Raw genomic sequence first — 25,556 nt, 5'->3', positions numbered from 1 at the left:
TAGGCCACCGCCAGGAGGCAGGAGAGGATCAGCACGCAGAGGAATCGCATCTTGTTGTGGATCGGAATACTTGGAACTCGGAACTGTGCTTTTGAAAGAGTTTCTCCTGGGCTTTTATAGTAAAAAACCTTCCCATCCACGCAGCATCCACATTGGAGTTATTTGCCCCGCGCAAATACCGCTCCGATTCCATCTGTCTATGATCTCGGGATCTGAAAATTTGCCATATTTGCCTCGCTCTTTGCACAACACACGCTTAGAATAGGAGTTTGTTTACACCCGCGAGTTATACAATTGGCACTATTTGCCAAAAATTCCAAGACAATGGCATTAGTTTATCTTGCAGATGTAGCGTTATTTGATAGTTCTGTTTTAATCTAAGATTGTCAATTTTGAAGATTGGTTAACACATAAAGTGGGGCATTGGGGCGTCCAAATAGCTCAAGATAGGTTAGCAATATATAGATGTCAGATTTTAGAATTATTTATAACTGTTTTCTATATTTGGGTGTATATTATTATATTATATTATCATTTAGATTATATTTTGCATTCAAAGCTTATAGGTGAATATTTTCTTTGGTTCAATGAGTTTGTTTGAAAAGATCAAAGGGCCAAAAGGCCTTGCCTCTTGAAACCTGAAGTGGGAAATGGAACTGAAACTGAACGGGGAAATGCATCTGTCAGGGGATGCGACAAATGTCGGGCGATTGCTGAGCACGCGACGGCTAATGTGGCAGGACACGGAGCCAGGATTCAACTTGGAGCAAGGACACTGCCGTATGATAATATGCCACAACTGTCAGCAATATTTCCGCTCCACTCCGCTTGCCCGACTCAGAGATCTACCCGGCTACCCACCTAAGTTACCCCAGTGCCGGGCACATATCATTGTCAGCTCGGGACTCGAGTCCTTTTGACTTGTCTGAAGGGTCCAAAGAGCGTCCAAAATGTTGGCATCGCCTTAGCAGCTAAACGACAACAGCAGCAGCAGCAACATCAACGGCAGTCAGCCAAGTGGCATCATTATAACTTGGTCTACACTGCGCGAAAATGCTACGCCGCCCCCGAAAAGGCTTCGAATGGGGAGGAGGCATCTTGTTAGTTCCCAAATCAGTCAGACAAGTGCTTTTAGAATCTAGATTGTGTGTGGTTTGGTGGGAAATGGGGTATATATGGGAAATAGAAAACATAAAATAGTTGGGTTTCTATTTATGATCCTACAATTTTAATGTATACTTTTAATATTTGTACATTATGATAATGATTTTCTAATATTTTGAGTTAGCCATTTATTTCATTTTTTGAGGTTTTAAATTTGTATATAAAAGATATATTCTCAATCTGGATTTCTAAGCAAGTTGAACTAAAAAAGGTAGAAAAGATTTTTGTTGCATATTTTTTGAATACCCAATTTCCATGCCGGAAGGACCCGACTCGGTTTAGAAATATATACTTAAGCTTACTGAAATAGAGTTTTTTTTTTATTTTAAAGTATGTATGTTAAGAACGTATAAAAAATCTAGTGATAAGTATTAGTTGATTATAAAATATCATTTGTTTAATTTGTTTTTCTAATAATAAGAAAAGTGTAGGGGAAGACTTTTAAAATTAAAGAAAACAAATTAAATGGTTGGTTAATAAATCAGTTGTTTAGTTTTAGATGATCTTCTGGGAATTTTTCTAATATAATGTAATTTTAAATAATAAAATAATAAATAATTAATAATAGTACAAATAATTAATAATTTAGTTTTGAAATGCTTAATGCTCAGTCTTAAATATTGAAAGGGTATTTGCCAGCTGGCTTTTATTTTACAGATCCTAGATTTTTGGCTTGTGATTCCTCTTACCTTTTCGCCAGGCAAATGACGCCGTCAACGCAGTCATTAGGTGAAGGGGTTGTCGCAAAAGGAGGTGGGCGGAATATGTGGGTGGGCAATGTCCTTGTAGTCGTCGTTGCTGCTGTTGTTGTTGTTGTTGTTGCTATCGCTGCTGGCATTAACTTGACACTTTCCCCATTGCCGTGAGTGGAATGCATTCAGCGCCTGTTCCCAGTTCCCCGTTCGTGTCCTTCGTCCTTGTGCTGGGATGTGTGCGGAAATTTATAACTGGGAAAGGCACTTGAAACACATTCGCATGGAAATTGCCGCCTTCGCCCCCGCACTCACATATTTACTTTGATTGATGTGCCGGCACGAAATCGCCACGGATAAAATATGGTAGCTCCTGGAACCGCTCTAAAACGGAGTCTTAATTATTTGCCGAAGCAACCGGAAATGCTCGTAATTCCAACTGTCTGAAGCGGTCGGTCAGGGGAGCCACGAAAAGAGTTATGTCCCAAGACCAATGGGCTTAAGAACGATTATAATGTAGGTAGAAAGGGCAATTCGTAGGCGAAACTGAAAGGAAATAAATAAATAAATTTATTCAATATGAAGAAAAGTAAATAGCATATTTAAATCATATATTAATTAGTTTTTAACTATATTTCAATCATTAGAGTGTATTTAGAGTCCAAATAAGAAGTAAAAAACGACTTTCTTATTTTTTAAGCGCTAAAATATTTTAAAAACTATTTAAAATTTTCGAATTTGATGATCCTGTTAGGTAGAGCTTAAAAGATGTCGATCTTTTTAATATACTGTTATCGATGTTTTTAGGGAAATATCCAAATGATTGTAAAAAAAAACATTAAATATCGAAAAATATCGAAATGTCTTTAGTTTTTCAAGCTCTTCTATCAATACTATTTAAAAGTGTCACTAATACGATTTGGATTATTTTTTAGCTAAATAATTTGCATGATTATATGAGTTTATCTTTCTTCTACAGACATTATGGCTGATCTTTCGCTGGAGGCAGATCTGCTCCTGATGCTTGGGCTCTGGCAAGGACTCCACAGGAATCAGCCGAATGTGCAGGAGTCACGGGGGCTGTGCGGTTCCTAAAATGCAAATCGTGCTGAATTGCATTTTTCAGCAAAATGCTTGGGAACCGAAGTTCCTGCTCTGGACTTTGCTGTGCGAGGCGTTGATAAATGTGTGTGGAAAGCCAGTCGTTGGGAAAGTGGGCATGGGAAAAGGGGAAAAGGCACCCTGGCCAGTGTCACTGCCACTGATGCCGTTAAGTGCGACAGAAATCCACTGAGCCGCATAAAACGAAAGCGTGAAAATGCCAGCGGCCTGCTAATAGAGGAGTCTCTCCTGTTCCGGTTGCACCACCAACCCACCAGAATCACCAGAATGACCAGGACTCGCACATTCACATGCAGCCATCAGGAGGCATTCCAGTGTGGCCGGGCATTTTTGGATCATTTTTCTTAGTTTTTGTTGGTCCTTTGGTTTCTTCGGTGGCAACGTTGTTGACAATTTGTCGACGTGTCAAAAGAGTCAACGTGAATGTGACAAGTGACGCTGACGAGACAGGCGCCCATTCCATCTCAGCCCATCCTCCAACCCATCTCGAATCCATTTTTCGTACCAACTCCAGGTCCTGTTCCTCTTCCGGCTCCTTTTTCGGCACCCCATTTGTTGACCTACTCTATCGCGTATGCTTTTAAACAATGCCCCTGAGACTTTGCCCATAAACAATGCTATATGAAAATGTTTCAAAATGAACTAAACTCTCTAATAATTAAACTTACAAACGAATCACTTTGGCGGCTACCTAAATTTTACCTACATTTTAAATGTATTCCATTTTATGAAAATAATAATTGATTAAAATATATAAAAATGTTTAAAATATGATATATTTTGTCTTATTTCATTACATAAACTTACATTTTGTAGCTTACTAAGATTTTTTCCGGCAGATTCTGTCGAAATAAATAACAGTTAAGTATTTCTTTATTTAAAAAAAATATTTTTTTACAAAATTGAAAAAGGATGTCCATATTTAACTATTAACTTTTTTATGACATTTAATTTTTGTAAGTTTGGTTATTTCATTATATAAACTTAGTTTTAATAGTTTTTTTATTTTTATCACAAAATAAATAATCGTTAGTTATTTCCTTATTTTAATAAATTAAACAAAAATTTGTTTAGAAAATTAAAAAATACATTTTTATAATAAAAAAATGGTTTTAATTTAACTACTAATTTTTTTCTTTGTGACACTTAATTTTAATTTTTGTAAGATGCTCTGCCATTCGTTGTGGATTGCGTGGCATCGAAACAGCGAAACGTCGAAAATTAATTTTTGCCGCATTCGAGGGCTACAAGGGCGAACTCTCGACATTTGGACATAAACGGCATAATTGATATATATACGATACGGCTGCATATGCGAGCGTGTGCGAATAAAGCTCATCAAGTGCTAACAGCGGAGGGCGGAGGCCGTGTCCACTGTACTGGCCCCTTGTCACTAATTACATGCATGTCAATTTTTCGCTCATCATTGCATCGCCACATTGGGATTGCAGGGAGCCTCCAGCTCCACTTCCACGGCAGCTGAAAAACCAAACATATTTGGACAGTTTGTGGGCGGCTGTGGTGTCCGGCAATCCCTCCCCTTTTTTGCCAACCAAGCCATTTGACCATCTGACCATCAAACCATCGGAGCCCCCCAAAACACCCTTAACGATGTGCAACGCGACGTATGCGCAATATTTTACAATATATTTTACCCTTTTCTTTCTCAGCTAACGAGAAAAATTCGATCTCTCTGTTTGTTACAAAATTAATTAAACGTGTTCAACGTGTCGTATGCGCAATATTTTAAAACTCTGGCACTTACTTGCTAGTTAGTAATAAGGGTTGGTTGGGAAAGGGGATTAAAATAAGGGAAGGATATTTTATTTGTAATTATAATTTAAAACAAGAAAGGAAGCTAGCTTCGGCCAGCCGAAGCTTATATACCCTTGCAGATAGAGTAAATACCTATAGTTCAGCGGTCCGCAGCGCCCTATTAAGTGAGCATAGGGTTTTGTTCTGTCGGCGCGCTGCTCGCACATGTATAACGTAGAACAGCGGTCTGCACACACACATCGATGAGCTGCCCAGTGCAAATTACTCACACAAATATAAAACAAAATGTCAACGTATGTGTGTGCCGACCGCTGCTATAGTTTAATGCTTATTCGGTGGAGTTCCAGGGATTCCAGATTTAGCGTGCCTATTTATTAAATTTTTTTTTTTTAAATTGTCAAAAATCAAAACGCCTACTTTCTACAAAGTTACAATGAATTTTCTTATAATTGTTGGAATAATCCTATGGGAGCCTTAAGATATAGTGGTCCGATCCGTCTCGCTCCGACATATGTACTACCTGCAATAGAAAGAAGACTTTCGGGAAAGTTTCATCGCGATAGCTTTAAAACTGAGAGACTAGTTCGCATAGAAACGGACAGACGGACAGACGGACAGACTGACAGACGGACAGACGGACAGACGGACAGACGGACATGGCTAGATGGACTCGGCTATTGGTCCTGATCAAGAATATATTTACTTTATGTGGTCGGAAACGTCTCCTTCACTGCGTTGCAAACATCTGACTGAAATTATAATACCCTCTGCAAGGGTATAAAAAGAAGCAAAAATATTTATTCGAAAAATTCTTAAGAATTCGCGTAGTTATCAAAACAAGCGAGAACGCTTCGACTATCAAATACCCGTTACTCAGCTTAATGAGTGTGAGAGAGATGGAGATATGCAATCACTTAAGCAAGCAGAAGTATGAAAGAGACGCCATCTAGCGGAAAATTCATTATTTGCTCATAACCTATGAGTGAGTGGTCCGATTTAAACAATTTTTTCTACACTTTGGCAGGTATTACTTTACCAAACAAAATTGCATTTACACTTTACTTTACAACTCGAACCCCTGAAGTGCAGAGCATTTGCTGCCTCGACTTGTCATGTTTTTCTTGCCTTATTCAATTTTTCATTATTTGCTGACAGCTGTCGGTAAATGGAATTGTTTATTACCTGTCGTCTGCCCCTGTTCATGTCCAAGTCCATGTCCTGCCATCGGCTTCCACCTGTTCCGAGCCATCACACCCAGTTCTGAATACCCAGTACCATCATACCATCCCCAGACCACGTGGGTGATTATCATAACGTTTGGACTAAACCGACCGGCTGCTCCATCAACTGGCAGCTGAATGTTGACAGTTTTGGTTAGCACAACAAAACGCAATTGTGGACTAACAACGAAGGGTCCTGCTGCCCTGGCTGATAATGATAATGATAATGATGGATGTGTGCACAAATCAGGAGTTAAGAGAAGCTCCTCGCACATAAGGGTTAAAGGGCCAATGGGGCAGTGAAAAGTGGAACGTTGAACGGATTACAGGCTTTAAATAATGCCTAATTTGAATCGCATTATCGAAGCCTGTTCATTTGGAAAGTTCTGTTGCTTGAATTATTGAACGAGGCAGCGACAAATTGATGATAAATGATCAATAGTTGTATTTTTTATTTGAATTTCATCTCTGTAAAATATTCAGGTTTTATTTGAACATTCTAAATACATAATTTTTGAAAAAGACCCATCAATCGATGCCTTCGGACCTTAAACTACAAATGAACGCAACGAAATGTGGCACTTGACACCCTTTTCCATAGCCCCATTTGCCACAGTTTCCCCCTTTGCCCAACCAAAAAAGGAGTCTAATTGCCAGTGCCAAAGTGCCAAAGAATGGAGAGGGCACAAAAAAGGAGGAAAGAAAGCCGAACTGGCAGCAGCTGCTTGCAACTGCAACTGCAACGGCAGTAGCAACAGCAGCATCAACATCTGCAGCAGGAACTGAAAAGGCAGAAAAGCAACAGCAGCATCGTGGACTAGCAACATGAGAACCAATTAAAGACATCGTTGGTGTCGGCGACGGCGGCGTCGCTGGCAAACGTCAACGTCGAAAACTAATTAGCATAACAAGCGGCAGCAAAGCGAACCGGGCCCAAACTCCGGACCAAAACCGAACCGGAGACTCGAACCGGAGACGGAAGCAGCGATGGTCACCAGGCGAAGGGCGACGGAGGATGTGGATGGGTGCTGGAACGAGGCTGAGTCCAGGGATGTTTGGCGATAAGAAAGAGAAACAACAAATATCGAAAATATCAATCTATAATTATCGAAAGTAAAACTTTCGAGGCGATAAATATAAAAATATTGATATTTTATCGAAAAGGTCTACTAAAATGTAATCTTTTGAAAATATTTAAAGTAATCATAAAATAATATCCAAATAAGCTAACAAAAGGGTTACTCAAATGCAGCGATGGTCACACTGGCCAGAATAATATTTAAAATAATATTTTCGTAAGAGTATTGCTTAAAACAGACAATTATTAGATTAAACATGTAATTACATATTTGATTTAAAATCCAATCCAATATGATTGTTATAGCTTTGATCACCAATGTTATACCCACATATCGATATATTTATATCATCCCTAAAGGTCAAAGGTTACCAGTGAGGGGCAGAGCAATGTGTGTGGGTTGCCTTACAGATCATAAGTTCGCCCCTGGAGCCATCCACGCATGCACAGATACTTATAGGCAAATACAATTACAAGGCGGTCCACCCACAGCACCGTGCAACCGCTGACTGCCACGCCCCCAGCCGCCGCCGCCGCCTACGCCTCCGACTGGCATTAATAAACTGTCGGCATAAATAAAATGCAACCAAAAAGGAGGAGGAAAGCCTTGGCAAATGAGAATAGCCCTGCTCCAGTTGGACGGGGAAATGGGAGAGGCTTAGATGCAGGACGAGGTTGGTCAGCGCGTTATGATTTATTCGCCTTTAGCACTGGAGAAAAATCTAAACAAATGCAATTGAAATTAAACATTTAAAGATAGATTTAATATTTAAAAAGAAAATAGTCATATAAGATAGAACACATATGCTATTAATGAGATAAACAACAAGTTGATTGACTACTTTTATTATTATACAATTTATAAAGAAACTATCTAACCTATCATTCATTTTTAGAGTTATATTTTATGGGAATTTCGAAACTACTTTTATTATTAGGTATACAAATTTAAAGAGACTATTTGATTTTTTTTAATTAATATAGAATTCTAAAATAAAAATCTCATATTAACTATAAGTTTCAGAAATTCCTACCATTCCATCATTCATTTCCGACTTTTTTTTTTTTGAGGAAATTTTGAGTTATAAAAAAGTGTAGCTACTAACTTTTTTCCCAGTGATTTTTGCAATGACATCGATGCTGCAATGTCGTTTTCTTCCGGAGTCCACAGCCAGCAGCGCGATTTTTTGGCTCGACTTGACTGGGTCGGAATGGAAAGGAAGGGTATGCGATGGAATGGTGGGTCCTAGCCAGGATCCGCTAGGTTCTGTCCCGGACTTGAGACTTGGAGACTTGGCTTCGGAGGAGTTGGCTTCGTCCGCTGCGGCGGCGTCGCATGTTTGTGATGGCGACGAGACAGCCAGCGAGACAAGCTCAAAGGGATTAAATTAAAATGTCCTTTGAGTTGTGTTTTAATTACTTCCTCTCTGGCAATGAAAACTGTCTCAGACGAGCGCCCACTCTTCTTCTGGCCATGATTTTGAGTTTGCCAAAAGTTTTTCGGGGGCGGCATCAGACATCTGGCTAGCAAGCGGCTGTGGGATCAGTGCAAATTAGGCTCGGATCAGCGGGGCGGTGTTCCCATCATTGAGAAGGACATTTTAAATGGGTTTTAAGTATAATAATAAATGTTCAATTTAATACTTCTTTTAGTAAAGAAATATAAATATAATTGGTAGGAAATACTTACAGCAAAAAAACTGACAAAAAATATATATCAATCAAATGAAAATCGTACTATTATGTAATATATGAATCAAGTTGGAAAATATCGTAATATTTACTTTAAACATTTTACAACATTTTAAAATGAAAGCTAAACATCTTTAAATGAAATAGAATGGTTAAAATTAATATTTCCATATTTAAAGTTAATAATATTTAAATTATTTTTCTAAATAACTTTACATAAATTACAAAACTAAAATAATTAAAAATATAAAAATAAGAACTCCTATATGGTTTTTGCCACAGTATAACTTAAAAGTCAGCAAAATTACAAAACCAATTAAATGAGTGCTTAAAACACAACCAAGATCACTCGAGTTTCCCTCCACTGGCGTAAACCGAAAATGCTGGCTTTAATCTAGGCGGTACACTTACGGCTTAACGCTGGGCAGATGATCAAGGGAGTCCTCTCCCAAGGACCCTTAACCCGCGCACACTGACACATACGAAGTCTGAGGCAGAGGCTTAACCCCACAAAGCCGCGCAAAGCTCAGCCCTTTAATGGCAACCTCCGCATTCGCATTCGATGCACGCATAGATACATTTACATCTGCGTGCTGCATTTCCATCCGTAGCCTGTAAATATGTATCTGCATCTGAAACTGCGAATGTATCTGTATCGGCGGCTTTATCTCGCCAGCGATGGCTCATTCATTCTTATCAGCGTATGGGGGATTTGTCGCCTTTCAAGACAGATAAACGGACAGACATACGGACAGGCAAACGGACAGACAAACAAATGGCAAATTAATTGCCCGCCCGCCGTCGAACGGACCAAGTGGCTCCAAAAGGCGGAGTGCCATCGATTGTTTATTTATTTATTTATGCCGCCTTCGATTGGCTACAATTGCCGCTTATCTCCCTGCCGGACAACAACAGCAGAGGATCTGGTTCTGGGAGTGAATGAGGATGTGGATCTGGATCCATGGATGCCATGAGCCATGTGCCATGTGCCATGTGCCATGCCCATGAATTTCGTGCCCTAGTCGCCTGGTGAATGTTTTGCATATCATTGGCATCGGATTCAGAATCGGAATCACAAACTGAGACGGCGGCGGAGTCTCGGAATCGTCGGGTAGGTGGAATTCGTTTCGGGGGCTTTGCATACATTTTCCCTGACTCAGCCCGGACAACATATTTTAGGCTCTCCATTTCCATCTCCATCTCTGTCGCCCTCTGCCCTCTGTCCCCGTCGCAGTCCCAATCGCTCCGGCTGTCCCGCTCAGCATGGAATTTATTTGAGCAAATTTACGAATTATTGCCAGAGTCCTTGTCGGAGACGAAGTCTCGGTATTTTACACGGAAGAAAATACGTCAAATTAAACATATTTTAAACTTTTTGCTAAAAGCAACAAGGGCTCTTCCGACACACACAGTAAACACTTTTTCATAAAAATAAAATGAATGTAAGGAATTTATCTTTTAATTTCAAAGCGCCAACTATTTAAATTTAAAGAATTTTAAAAATATTTTAAAGAAAAATTATTATTATTATTATTTATGCGCTAGATAAGTATTGGTTTGTGTTAATAATTAAAAGTTTTACAATATATGTTAAGTTTAAAAACCATTAATTTTTGTTTAAATATTTAACAATAATGCAACAATGATTTTGTATAAAAAACCTAACAAAATATATATTAATTCATTTACAATGATAAGCAAGTCTGTAAAATAGAAAAATTTATATTTAGTTATATTTAGATTAAGTCATATATTTTTGCTCAGTGTATCTGGAGACGTTGGACATCTATTACGTTGGCCATTTACATTTCACAATTGCCTTGTTGGCATCTTTTGCCCCGTTTGTTATGGCACTGTTCTGCTTTCTCCGACTCCTTCTCCTCCCCTCCTCGCTTTCTCCTCACATTTCTTCGGCTTTGTTCTTTCTTTTATTTTTTAATGGGCTTTTGAGTGGGCGTGGCTCAAGCCGATTTCGCACGCCGTTCGTGTTGGTCGCATATTTATATATATGCTTAAACATACAGCCATATCTGTATATATATTGCCCGCCTTATGACTGCTGAGTGGATTTTGGGCCAAATTGACGACAGACATTACAAGGCATGCATGAACGGCGCCGCTTGAAGATTATTAACTTATGCCCATAATAAAGCATATTAATAGGTAATCTTGCTTGCGAAGAGCCAAGGACTTTGTCATGGTAAAATTTCATATTGACTAAAAATGGTAGTAATCATTTTTTAAGACTGCGTATATAAGAAGTGTTAAACGAGTATGACTTTCCATTCTTTTATAATTATTTATTTGATGAGGGTGAAGCAGATAAATCTACGGTTTGGAAATCACCCATTAAGGTGTCTAAACGTATGCACCAATATTTTTCATTGCATACTTTTAGTCATTTTTTGAAGAGATTTTCAAACTGTTCAGATTTTTGTAATGCAAGGTTTTTATACCTTAATTAAGCTTTATAGTTAACTGATGCTGATTAAAACATGAAGTATATGTTTTCAGAATTCTATTTCAAAATAGGATTATTAATTATTTTATTAATAACTCGGTTTACAGATATTTTGGTAGTTAAATAATAAACTGAGCAGCGATTTTAAACCTGTTTCTTAGGAGTACAGGTACTTATAAAACCATCGTATCTACAAACACATACGACCGGGTATTTATTGGGAATGTATGAGATCTTTGCCAACGTAAAATCAACTTTAGCCGATTATCGAGCTCAGTTTTCGATTGTAAGCCGATGATAAGCTGCTTGGCCATTTTTCACGGCACAGTGGCTCCCTGTGCTTGGCCTGATATCCGAGGATTCCGGGGATAGGCCGGCCATATCTTGCACAACAGGGACCAATCGTCGCCGCCACCCGTCCAGCAGACGAGTCGGTGGTTCAGTGGCTCAGTGGGTGTGCGGACATGAAAGATGTAAATCAAATCCAGGAAAAATTGGAACAACAAAAGGCGAAGAGGCTGCGAGTCCTGCTCCTGCAGCAAGGACAATTCAATCGGAAGGGCATGGCATATGACAGGACGAGAGTCCGAGAGTCCGACGGCATCCTGGGGGCCCCTTTCCCATAGCAATGCCAATGTCGAGGACACGTCAAGCAGCCGGCTCACTCGATTGAGGTTCCAGCTTCCAGGTGGCAATGGGCAATGTGAACAAGCATTGCGATTGCCATTGGGATAGGGATTGGGTAAGGAGGTCCTGCCAGAGACTTCTGCGCTTCCAATGGGTCAGAGTTAGGGCGAAGCACAAACTGCCAATTAACCAAACAAAGAATCCAAAAACCAAATGCCTGAGTTCGTTACCAAACTTCCAATACTCTTTTTTTGAAAAAATTTAATTTAACGGTTTTATATTAAGGAAGCTTAAGCATACTTCGAAACTACAATGAAATACCAGAAAATATACTAGGGGAGTGTAGGGTAATTTGACGAGTAGGGTAATGTGACGAACTCGTCGAATCTCATATATGACGTCACGACAAAAATTCCAAATAAATGTAGTCGTCTCCCCTTATCGTGTCGACAATATATTTACAGTAATATTAATAAGAAGTCCCGTAATTTGTTCGTGAGGTAATTTTTGCTAAAAATGTGGTGCGCAAACTAGCTAACCCATTCAATTTACTTGTGTTTCAGCAGTGCCAGAGCAAAGATGAGTGGAAAATAAAATCAGGCAAATATATGCACGTATACATGAGATCTTTATCAACAGTTTTTGGTACCTCGCGCTTATTTCTTTTGCGCCGTTTGAGAGTGACACCGTTTTTGCTCCAAGTCTACCTTGTAGGGTATCGTGACGAACTTTTTGTAGGGTATTGTGACGAACTTTTTTTATTCAAGAATTTTAACTGTTATCGTTGATTATTTGTAAAAAAAATATAATAATACCAGATAACATTTACTGCTGCAGTTTTATTGTTGTTTTTAATAGTGACGACAGTTTAATTTAATTTAAAATAAAAAGTTTGCACTTTGACCATTTTTTTTGGTAAGTTTGGGTATTATCTTATTACTTTTTTCTTTTCCGTATCGAAAATAACCTTTCCGTAAATAATATATAAAAAAATGTATTTTTTTGTTTGTAAAAAGGATGGTTTACACCAAACGCTGTGGGATTTGGCTACGTTGAAATTTCGAATCCAAATTTTTTTAGAAATATGCTCAGTAAATGTAAGCAACTTTCTGCTTTTACACTTTTAAAAAATATTGATTTTTGGAGAAGTTACATTAAAGAACAAATCGTTCGTCACATTACCCTACAACTTTTGAAAGTGCAAAAAAAGTAGGGTTGACGCCAAACGCTGTGGGATTTAGCTGCATTGGAATATCGAATTTCGAATTTTACAGCGATATGCTCAGTAGATGTAAGCAACTTTCTGCGTTTACACTTTTGAAAAATATTGATTTTTACAAAAGTTCCATTAAAAAAACGAATCGTTCGTCACCTTACCCTACACTCCCCTACATAAAAAAACTAAAAAAACAATTAATAAAATACTAAAAAACTACCAAATATACTAATATGAACTCTATTCCCTCAATAAAATCAACGATCCTTACAAAATACTCATGTTTATTTCTTTAACCTATACAATAATCTACATAAAAATAAGATTATCAAGCCTTACACAAAAATACTAAATAAAACACTAGATAAAATACTAAGAATACCAATACCAACTATATTCCCGCAATAAGAACAAGAACATTTACTTAATAAGATCAAGAAAATTTACTCATTCCTTAATTTTTTAACCTACGCAATAAACTATATGATAATAAAAACAATATATTGATGATAAAAGTCGGCAACAAGCCTTATCAATTGGTCGCTCGAGCCATAATACCATCTTTTAGGGCATGACAAAACAAAACACCCGCAGTTCCGACAGCGTGGCATTGGAATAGTCCGCCGGCCCAAGTGGACAGGATAAAAAAAAGGAAAACAAAAAAAGGAACATATGGTACAAGGATTGAGCATGAATTTGTCCTGCCCAGGATTCGACTGCGTACCGTTGCGTCGGTGGAATCAATTAAAAATTCTATGATTTTACACTTGATTGCATGCGTTTTGGGTCGTCCAGGCAACGTGGCCAAGAGCCCCTGAAGGATGCAGGGGTATGGAGAGTGGATAGGGGATGGGGAATTCACGGGGATGTGGATGTGGCATGAACCTGAACTTGCTGCACGTCCGGGACTCCTCTGCGGACTCTGGGAGCTCATCCGGCATTGACAAACATGCCATACGCTCAATGACTGCTGCCCAAGCAGCCCGATGGAATGGCATGGGGCTAAACCGACCTCTAGGCCCAGCCAGAGGAGCCGCCGTCAAGTGGGCAATTAGGCAAAGAGGTAGACTTCAAATCGTGGGGCCGATTCCTATGCGCGAGTCCTGCTAAAGAAAAACGACTAAAAAACCATTAACTGGATCGCACAACAAGGGGTTTTCAATTCATTCAATATTGGTTAGCTGTGTATTCTTTGCATTTGCCAATTAATATTACAAATTAGTAAGGGGTTTACCAGTGAAAATATTTTTAATATATATATTTTATATTTATTAACCATATCTTTAACTTATTAATTGAATAATCAAAATCTACACAAATGTTCCTTTTTTGTAAAAAAACTAAAAAAATTAAGAATTTTTAGATAATTTACAAAAAATAAATTACCAAAATTTGTTCTCAAAATAAAGAAGTAATTAAATATTATCGAATGGTCTCTAACTTAAATGAGAAATATTCTGAGGAAAACCGAGAACCCCTTAAAATATGTCCACTTGTCCATTTTATGTTTTCTCCTCTGAAGAGTGCTCTCCGTTGGTAAGCCAACCATACATATCTGAGATAATCTTTCGACACGGCTTTTCAGCAGAGAATTCAAAAGATTTTCCTGCATTTTAGATGCGTCGGAGACTGAGACTTCACCGGATGGCAATTAGCATTTCGGTTTTGGTTTCAGTATTTATTTCAGCTTTGCCGGTGTCCATTTGTTCGGGTGGTTTTTTAATCAAAGATTTTAAGCTGTAATTAAGCAGACCAAAAATTGCATGACATATGTGCGTCTCTTTCTACCATTGCAGCCCTCCCTTTCCCTCGCACACACACACACAATGGACATGTTCAGTTGTGCGCTCGTAATACCCCAAAGAATTTAACACATTTTAGTTCAAATTAAATATTTAATGTAACAACAAATTGATATTTGAATTATTAAAATACAAAATAATGCGACGCCATAAGCACACACACAAATGCACACTGATCCATATATGTGTGTGCATGAATATTTTTATCCAACAAAGTACAGTGCGTCCCTAAATTATTAAACTATATTTAAATAAACTATGCTTGTGTCGAGTAAATATTCACTAAATAAATATTTAAATATATATTATTTATTATAGAAATAAAATAATTTTTGGTGCATTTAAAATTAAATCCCACAGATTTTAAATATTTATTAATTAAAGGCAGTATAATTTTTTTAATTTTATTAACCTGTTGATTGCTGTGCCCTAAAATAATATTGTGTTATTGAACTGGCAGTAGGGGAGAGTGGGGGAATTTCGTCACAGGGGCAATTTCGTCACCTGCAATATCTCGGAATCCATAAGTCGTAAAAATATATAATTTTTTTGATTTAGTCCTTCAAGACGGCCAGACACAACCAATGCATTTGTTTTGCACAGAAGGCCAAGATAATTAAGCTATAATATTAAATGTGTTTTAACAGTTCAAAAGCTACATTTAGTTCTCGACGAAATTTTTTCTGTATGCCACACTTCAAAAGGAATAAGATACACGATTTTTTATATAATACACAGTGCTATAATGTGCATTTCTGCGTCAGTGATTTTTAACTTCGCGCCTAATTTCGGAAGAAAAATAATTATTTCTAAAAAAGTACTGTCTGGGGAAATTTCGCCACCCTACGCTAAGGGTAAAGTCGCACCTATTTTAAATACATATTTTTATATTTGAAGAGCTGGCTAACGAACAGACTACCAGCAGCAGCAACAAATATAGGACGTTAACAAAAATGGTACGCTTGATCAGTGTAGCATATTTACAGGCGTTAAACTCCCTACATTTTTCAGGTGACGAAATTGCCCCGGTGGTGTGGTGATTTTACCCCCCTGTGTGCGAGATTGCCCCAGTATATTGGTTTTACATTTTATTTTTTTATAAATCACCAAGGTATTTAAAAAAATAGGGGAATGTCACATTTTAAAGCTTGGTGCTAGCCGCATTCAACAATAAAAATAGAAATATGATAACGTGTCTCAAGATGGACAAAAAATAGCTTTGAAAAAATGCTGACGAAATTCCCCCACTCTCCCCTACTTGGCTATTGTAAAACAACAAAAATTGCTCACATAAAAAATTATTTTCTTTACAATATACAGTGAAAAAAAATGTATGGGATCGGACTAATAGTTTACCGTAGACATGACCACCGTAAAATCAATTTAAAATACGAAAAACAATTTAAATTAAATTAAACTTTAATTTTATCAAAAATTAAAACCTTACACTCTTGGTACGCACTGCACCCATATATGATTCAACGAAACGCATTTGCACATGGCATTTGCAGGTGGGCTGGCTGCCTGGCTGACTGCCTGACAGCCGGGCACTTGGCTGGATTTGTTGGATTTGTTGTCGGCTGCTGTTGATTTTGCATGGCGGAAATATCAGCGACAAAGTTACCAAAATATTGAAAACAAATAAAATAAAATTTGCATAAATAAATGCTTTTTATGTGCATGTCGATATGCACACATTTGTGTGTATGTGTGTATTTTAAATCCCTAAAGCACTGGATTCAAATAATAATAATAAAAACAGAGCCGACAGCCGGGCAATAGCAACAAATTAACAACAAACAAATGTCGCCGAGCAGCAAAAAGCCAAAAACATGCCAATTGTTTGTAAAATCCAACGGAGCGAGTCGTTGGAGTGGGGAAAATGTTGGGAAAATGTGGGGAAAATGTCCTCTGATGCGATTAAAAGCGAATCTTTTCCGCATTCCTTTTGTTGGTCTATGCCAAAATTCCAATAAGTGTCATATATATTCATAGATAAATTTTCGTGTATTTTTTCTGAGTTTTTAAGAGTCGAATATGATTCATTTATAACCATTAGGTCGAGTTATCACTGTAGTAGCCTTCAGTAATTATTTATGAAAACAAAATCAATTTTCTAAAACTATTTCGTTTACAATTCTCATTGTTCAATTTGCTTACTTTTATTCGGTGGCTTAGTATATTATTGGTTAACCAAAATATGTTTCAAATTTCCCATAAATATATATTATTTGTCTGCTTCAAATTTATTTGCTTAGCCCTGGCAAAAAAAAACTAGCACATTAAACCTCCAGCGTATTCTATTTAAATATGTATGCATTTGATTAAAGTTCGTTGGTTGATTTTTAATTATTTTCTATGCAAATTGGGTTGCCCTAACCGAAGATCGCTCAACTGTGTAAGTAGAAAGAGCAATATATTTAAAACGTTTAGATATTAAAATAAAATAAAATTAGAATCGAGTAAAAAAAATCAGTATTTTAAATTATATTTTTAATTGATTGATTTTTTCAAATTTAAAATATACAATAAGAGTATTTTTGCCACTTGCATGCCCAAATGTTCACATTGATTTAGCATTTTTATCGTTTGGTGGCAATTTTGATTTAAATGAAAATAAAAACTGGAAATAAAAATGAAGCTCGGACAGATAAGGCTATCTATTCCCCCGACACTCCTCTATTTTTGGACACGCATTTCCAACGCCCAAGGCTAATAACACTATGCAGCATCAAAAATTAACCTCGATGAATGCTATATTTTTGGATTCGTTACGAATTCCCAAGTTAAACTGCGTTTTCCAAAGAGTTCCCCGACGCAAGGATTCTTAGCAAAAGGACCTCAAAGTTCGAAAAATGCTGAAATTGACCAACTTTGCGGAGCTCTAAGAGGCATATGGATGCATGGCTTGGTTCGAAGTTAAAGTTTTTTAAAAGATACACCCTTTATCTTACAAACCCCATACATAAAATAATTTTAGGATTTTTTTTAAGGCAGAAATAAATTCCAAAAAACATAGTTAAAAAACTGAAAAACATATAGCTGCGGTCAAAATAGTAGCAGTGTTGCCGCCTTGTGTTTTTAAAAGTTTGATGTTGTAATTTTTTCTTATCCAATTAGTCTAATAGTAAAATTATAATCAATACAATATTACCAGGAAAAGATCAATTACAACAACAAACTTTTAAATACACAGGGCGGCAACACTACTACCATTTTGACCGCAGCTGTATACTTTTATGTTTTTTGACTATGTTTTCTAGAATTTGTTTCTGCCTTAAAAAAAATCTTAAAAATTGTTTAAGTATGGGGTTTAAAAGATAATGGGTGTATATTTTAAAAAACTTTAACATCGAATCAAACCATGCATCCATTTGCCTCTGAGAGCTCCGCAAAGTTGGCCAATTTCAGCATTTTTCGAACTTTGAGGTCCTTTTGCTAAGAATCCTTGCGTCGGGGAACTTTTTGGAAAACGCAGTTTAACTTGGGAATTCGTAACGAATCCAAAAATATAGCATCCATCGAGGTAAATTTAAAAAGCACTAAAAATGCTGCACAGTGTAATTCTTGACCATTCTCGGCTTGGTTTCGATTTCCATTGCGAGCTCGATTTTGGTTTTAGTTTTGAATTGGCTCCTGTGCTCTGTTTGATTTTGCACTGGTTGGTTGAGCATTAATTTAGTCGAAATAATATATATGAAATATGAAATAAAAGCAAATAGAGTGAAGGGGAATAAATAAATAAATCAATTTTACAATTCTGTTGAGCAAACAATAATAATGTATGACAAAATGATTGAAAATGTTTCCCTTTTCCCAAGCAGACATCATCGAATGTGGGCGTTGGGCAAAGATCCTATAAATCCTAATTCAATTGAAGTAAATATTAAGGGGTTTTAATGTATTATAGAATTTGAAATAAAATATTTTAAGGAGACTTATATTTATAGGTATTTTATATCAATAATCGAAGGAGGATTAATTTAAAATAATTATCAATCTAAACTAATATATATATGAACCAAAAAAAAAAACAGGAAGTAGCTGAGTAACCCAAAAAGGATTGAAATAAAAATCTAAAAAAAAAAATATGATATAAAATAAATCAAGTATCTTACATAAATCAACTTAATTTGGAATATAAATTAAGGGACGTTCAATTTCTGTGGATGAAAAGGCGTTGTTCAGAAAATTTGAAAAGCGGTAAAGTGACATTTTCAGGCGCTGTGAAATGCAAAACAATTCCTCAATCTAAGTGGCTCAATCCGCCATCCAGAAGCCACTTCACCTTGCCCCCTTTCTTAATTTTTTTTCGTTAGATGTCTTATCAAATCACCTTTTGCCTCTTCGTTTGGGGCAATAATAAAAGAAATAAAAACGAGGGCCAAAGGAAGTACAACAAAGCAATCGGAAGCAGCGGAAATCAACGGCAAACAAAAGCCAAACACAGTCGCTGGCTGCAGCCAGAAAAATTTCCCATTTCCATTGCCATTTTCATTTCCATTCCGTACAACCCACCCACTCGCTTTTCCGCCCTCTCCGCGGGGCGTTTTCTCCTGTTGCTGCCGCTGACAGTTTTCTTTTGCCTCCGCCGCTCGGGGATTTTTCTCGTTTTGTCTTTTCTTTGGTCGCGTGCGCGCGCGAAAATTAGGAAAATATTGTTTTGCTTGCTTTTCCACCGATTTCTTTTCGTTTTTCACTTATTTCGCGTTTTTTTTCAGCATCAAATAAGCGGATTTCAATTTCAATGCCGATTCAAAGTGGCGGCATGTTATTCGGTAGGCGGAAAGTGGGCGTGGCCGGTGATGGGGGGCGGTGTCACTAGCACGGCGTCAATGGAAATGGGCAAGAAGCTGAGCAGATGCAATGTCGCCACATTCAAAAGTTTTGCCTACTTATTTCAACCTCATAAAAAACAATGAGATTAATTTAAGATTTCGACGTAACGGAGTAAAGGGTATCTGATAGTCGGGGCACATGAGTTTTTTATTGTAACCCTTGTTCCTTTGAAAATATAGGAAGACAAACGATAACGATCTTTATGATAAATCTATATAATTTTTAAGTCGGTTCTGTGGAAATTAATTTAAGTTATTTTGACGCCCTCACTGTCCCACTTTATATGTAAACCAATCTTAAAAATAGGCATAACATCTACAACATCTGCAAAGAAAAATGTATGCCATTGTCTCGGAACTAAAACAATTCTTTATTTGCCAGTAAGAACACTTACCCTCGATTGGGGTTTCGGCAAATAGTGCCAATTGTATAACTCGCGGGTGTAAACAAACTCCTATTCTAAGCGTGTGTTGTGCAAATAGCGAGGCAAATATGGCCAATTTATAGATTCCGAGATCATAGACAGATGGAATCGGGGCGGTATTTGCGCGGGGTAAATAACTCCAATGTGGATGCTGCGTGGATGGGAAGGTTTTTTACTATAAAAGCCCAGGAGAAACTCTTTCAAAAGCACAGTTCCGAGTCCCAAGTATTCCGATCCACAACAAGATGCGATTCCTCTGCGTGCTGATCCTCTCCTGCCTCCTGGCGGTGGCCTATACCGCCACGACGAGTCCAGCAGATCCGACAACGACTCCAACAGCGACTCCAACAACGACTCCAACAACGAGTCCGACTACGACCACTCCATCCACAGACAGCTCGACCACCAATTCAACCACCACGGCCACCACTGTGGCCCCCACGACCTCCTCCACCACGGAGGCTTCGACTTCCGACAAGAAAGTGAAACACGAAACCCATTGGAAAGTCGTAAGACGCGAGCCCGCTAAGATCATAACGACTCATCATAGCAAGGGCCATGAGGAAAAGAAGGACAAGAAGACTAAGAAGGACAATAAGACTAAGAAGGACAACAAGAACAACAAGAGGAAGAACAGGCGTACCCGTCGCAGTGGTTAAATTTTGAAACCCTCTTATCCCAAACCGACCCACCGATCTTACCCAAAATATTGATTATATCTTATTATATTTTTAACAAATTAAGCATCTATATTAGTACTTATGTCTTATAATCTATTAAAAGCAACGAAGCTATAATATTTGATTTTTTATTTACCAAAAGAAAAATACAATACTATGTCCAAAACAAGCAAATATGGAATGTCTTGTTTGGCGATCATACGACTTTTTTCAAAAAAAATTTTAAAAGATTTTTATAGGTCGAACCTTGGACCTCAGCCAAGAATAAAGTTTGAGTTACAAAGTTTTCGTGTTAAAAAAGCTACATTTGTTCCTTGTTAAAGGTTTTCTTCTTAATTCAAACATTAAATCGTGAGTTCGAGATGCCATTTGCCCGAAAGAAATACCATTCTTTGTAGGTTGTTAAAGCCGGGCGATATGATGGCTGCCCACAAACAATAAAATATTAATTATTTTACCCCGGTATCGATTTGGGTTTCCTCTCCAGTGGGTCACCATCCCCAGCAAATCCCCATCCGTTCGCCGTTTTCATTCTTATTTCATTTTTTATTTTGCTTGCAGCTTTTATTTGTATTTGATGTAGTGGTTGTTGTAGTTGCGGTTGCCGCCACTGCTGTTGTTGTTTTAAATCCATTAGGATATGACAACCCCCTGGTTAAATTCAATTAAATTGTTTTCTCTTTGGGTTTACATTTCTTGGCAACTTTATAATTGTTTCATGTGTTTAAACCACTGCCGCCGTCGCAGCCGCCGAAGGAAAAAGTGTGCGAGTGGGAAAGGGAAAAGAGATGCGGGGACGATGGGACAAAGGACAATGGACAAAGGACGAAGGACGATGGGCAACTGGGGACCGAGACGCCGGGATGCCAAGGCGCAAAGCCAAGAAGCAGCATAAGAAATGTATATGTACGTACGACTGCCCAAGGTAAAGGACCAGGATCGAGGGGATCTGAAAATCCGGGACTGGGATTGGGATTGGGACTGGGTTCTGGGTTCTGGCAGTAAGGAACGAAGCAACGAAGTTTTCAGTAGCCTCGAGAGATTTTCCTGTTTTTTCTTTTCCCCTCCCCCGTTTTCTGTTTTTTTTTACCCCCTCCAGATATGTATATATACCCATGTCCTGGGTCCCCGGGATCTGGCATTCGTTTTGGTCTCTGTTTGCCGTTGTTGTTTCGTAAAATAATCAACGAAAACGAGAAAAAATTGAAAGTAAGTAAGAAATAAATAATAAAGCAAAGACAAGGCAGCCAAACGATGCGATTGTATTCAACAATTTGCTGAACATCCAACGAGATCGCTCGAAGTCGAGGAAATCATTCAAGAACCCAAAAACTAACAATTAATAATACAAATTACAAAAAAAAAATTGAGATGAATCGGATGAAAAACAAGGAACGGAACTGTGGTATCAAAAAAGTATTAAACCACAAATTTCTTCTGAATTCATAGTATATTTACAGTGCTGATTGCTTAAAGTGTAAAAAAGGAAAGGAACTGTGGTATTCAAAAAGTATGCAACCACAAATTTTTTCAGATTTCATAATATACTTCTTAAAGTCTATCGGGGGATCAGTAATTGCTATTTGCCTCCATTCTCTCACACCTTCAGAACTTTCGGTTTGTCACTGGATTCGGTACTTTGGCCCCCTCGAACATATTTTCGAGCATTCCATCTTGAACATGTGCTTGGTTTATTCAACAACCCCCTCTGCACTTCACCCTTGTTCATTTATTTCCCATTTTTTTTTCGGTTTTTTTTTTTGGACAGTCACAGTTGCCAGTCGCCAGTTCGCGAAATCACAGCAGCACACACACAACTTCTCGAAAAGCAAAAAAAAAAAAAAAATGAAAACAAGAAACAAAACCCACCGCTGAAGGAGGGGTAGAGTTACATTTTTACATGTGGTGACGGTGACGTCGACATCACCGGCGGCTGACGGACCAGAAAATAAGCATCCCGGCTCATTCCATCCCAGGACCACTCTCTCTTTTGGCCACTTCACCTGGGTTGTCGTCCTTTCGTTGATGTTTTTGGCGTGCGGTAAATGGCAAGGCCGAGCAGGCAGTGGTCCCCACCCATAACACCACCCCCAAGCAACACCCCATAGACCACCCCCATCGCATTTCGTTACTTGGCAGTCACCGCGCAAATGTTACAAATATTTGAAATATTTAAAATGGCACGCACACATACACAGGGCACAAATATGTAGGTGGGTATGAACCCACAGACATACATATATTCAGGCATGTGTGGCCCAAGTGGGTGGGTGGCCCTAAAAGTTTCTCACCGAGACCTTTTTGCATTATTAATGGCAAATTTCAATTAGCCTTTTGCACTAAACGCAGCCAAGCGAGGTTAGACCGAAAAGTTTGGAATATGGGTGATCAGTCAGAACATCCAAAATAGATAAACCCAGGGTCCCATAATTTATGTGTTTCAATAATATATAATATATCAGAATATCTTTCGTTGTTGTTCTAGTTTTCCACTTTTAAGATCTTCCCCTTAGTTTTTCTTCAAATCTCATATAAGCTTCTTGAGGGACTCTCATCTTATGAGATCTCCGCTTGAAATTCGCGCAATTTCGGAACAATTTCTAAACAAATTCAAGATGAATAATATAATAATATTTATTTTAGTTTTTATCAATTCAAGACTCTTTGATAAATTGTATAACAACTGTTAAAAACATTTTCTTATTTTTGTTAAAAAATAAAAATCAGTGATATTTTGTTTGTCTAGTTTAATGATCTTGTTTAAAACCGCCCTCGCTAATACCAATTTAATGTTTTTGTTTTGTTTGGCATGAAAGTCAAATGCTAAAAGTGTGTATGTGTGTGTTTGTGCACCCGTGGAAATACTTTAAAGCGGTGTAGGCAGAAGAAGGGACACACCTTCAGCCTTACACAAAAAAAAAGGTTTAATAAAAATATCTATAAATACATTGCTTATTGTAAAGTACATAACAAAAATTGGTTAAAAATCTCTTACAATTTATATAAATTTAATTGTATAAATTTATGTATTTCTATTAAGTTTTAATTTCTTCAATTTGATTAAATTAAACTTACATTTAGTTTATCTCAGTGCTAGATTTCAGCCTCCATAAAGTCCCATGGGCATGTGCGTAGAGGTAAGCACTTCCGCTTCCGCTTTCATGTTACATACTCCTCCTCATCTTTCTCCTTCTGCTTCTCCATTTTGGTCAAAAATATGAAATGAAAGATAAGCAAACCCGAAATCAGCTCCACACAGTGGTAAAGCTTCAAAAGGTAAATCTACCCACCCATTTCGTTCGCCCGCACAGATCTAAATTATTTAGGGATAATTTGAGTGTGCAGCATTTTTGTTATGATTGCTCTGCTGCACTCATATTTACATATGTCCACGAGCTGAAAGAATGAAAACAGAGAGGGAAATGTAACAAAAGAAAATCCAGCCGAGCGGGAAAAGAGATGGAAAATTGAGCGGGCGGATGTCGGAATGTCTTTGGTTATTTTGCGGTTTTTCTGCTGTCTGTGTCTGTGAATACGAATACGAATTTGTTTCCCCTTTTATGGCAGCCACTTCCGCACTTGCCACCGTCCACTTCCCACTCCCAGTGCAATTGTCTCATGTCCTTGGCTGCTGACCCAACTGGGTATTATCCTTTTGACCAGCAGCTTGCCACGCGATCCTAACCGATTCCATTTCACAGCCATAACCGCAAGAGGTTTTCAATAACAACCGGGTTTGCAACCGGAGAAATGGAAAATATATAGAAAACTATTAGGTATTTTACCTTTATAATGAAGATTTAGAGATATTTAGAGCAAGCATCCTATTCAGATCCATCAAATCAAAGTCCATGCAGTCTCCTGTGTTCATTTCACAAAAAATTTGATCATTCCTTCGGTAAAATATTATCCCTCTTAAACCTTAGGTCCTTGAAATAAAGAAGATATCAGGAACCGGAAAAATTTCTTTAAAATTTTATTTTAAAAGCCCTACTAATATTTTTACTAAAAAGAGTGTTATTTTTAAAGTTTAAGTTTTTTTTTAAATAAGTCTTAAATAACTGATATTTACGGTCCCTGGAAGATAGTGTTGCCTGGCGCATACAATTAGAATTCCTACGAGGTGAAAAATACTCAATACTCTGGATTTCTAGAATTGAAATTGCCATTTTTTACAAAAATACTTCTAAATTAAAATTACAATCTGAAACAAAACATTTTTTCAAAGCCTACCTTCTTAACAATAAGAAAATCCATCGATTTGTATGGCAGCTATATGAAGGGACGGTGGTAAAATTATGATATTAATATATGGGCATAATATCAGTGAGAAATTAAGTTGTGCAAACTTTCAGCTTAAACATGTAAGAATTGTTGTCGTGGAAATATGAATAGGGTTTTTCTAAATTCGCATAAAAAATTATACATCTTGGAAATGATGAAAAGGAACAAAAATGTTTCTTCGGGTAAATTAAGTTGGTTATGACATGGACAATCTTGGATAGTTTAGTTTATTTTATAGGATGAAGAAGACTTTCAAAGCCGCGATAAAAAATTTCAAATAATTAAAATTCATACTTTTTGACAAAAAAAAATGTAAGAAAATATTTTTCCAATTCCCTTAGTACACATTTAAAAACGTGTAAAGTTGCACGTTGTTCTTTTAAGCCGTTCCCGAGATATACTAATTTGATGTTTGAGAACATTTTTTAAGTTCTTCTAAATGGACACCAAAAAATTTCAAAAAAAAACACAGATGATAA

General features: G+C 37.5%; 1 long non-coding RNA gene across 6 annotated transcripts in view; it reads right to left on the bottom strand.

Moving 5' to 3' along the window:
- LOC138913936 (uncharacterized) overlaps positions 1–25,556 on the bottom strand; it is a 34,873-nt gene that overhangs the window by 9,104 nt on the left and 213 nt on the right. The window contains exons 1-6 of one of the 6 annotated variants that reach the window (XR_011419823.1): positions 24,866–24,990; positions 24,579–24,722; positions 24,084–24,189; positions 23,869–23,988; positions 2,172–2,402; positions 1,854–2,111 (exon numbers count right to left, since the gene is read on the bottom strand). This is a non-coding gene — a long non-coding RNA (uncharacterized lncRNA). Of the gene's footprint in view, positions 1–1,776; positions 2,403–8,099; positions 8,588–23,868; positions 23,989–24,083; positions 24,190–24,578; positions 24,723–24,865; positions 24,991–25,556 lie in introns of those variants that run through there. The other 5 variants (XR_011419824.1, XR_011419825.1, XR_011419822.1 and 2 more) reach the window with 5 other exon arrangements.

This window comes from Drosophila takahashii, chromosome X (genome assembly GCF_030179915.1).
Source record: "Drosophila takahashii strain IR98-3 E-12201 chromosome X, DtakHiC1v2, whole genome shotgun sequence".
In the NCBI taxonomy this organism is placed as follows: domain Eukaryota; kingdom Metazoa; phylum Arthropoda; class Insecta; order Diptera; family Drosophilidae; genus Drosophila; species Drosophila takahashii.
This window is presented reverse-complemented; position numbering and strand designations above follow the sequence as displayed.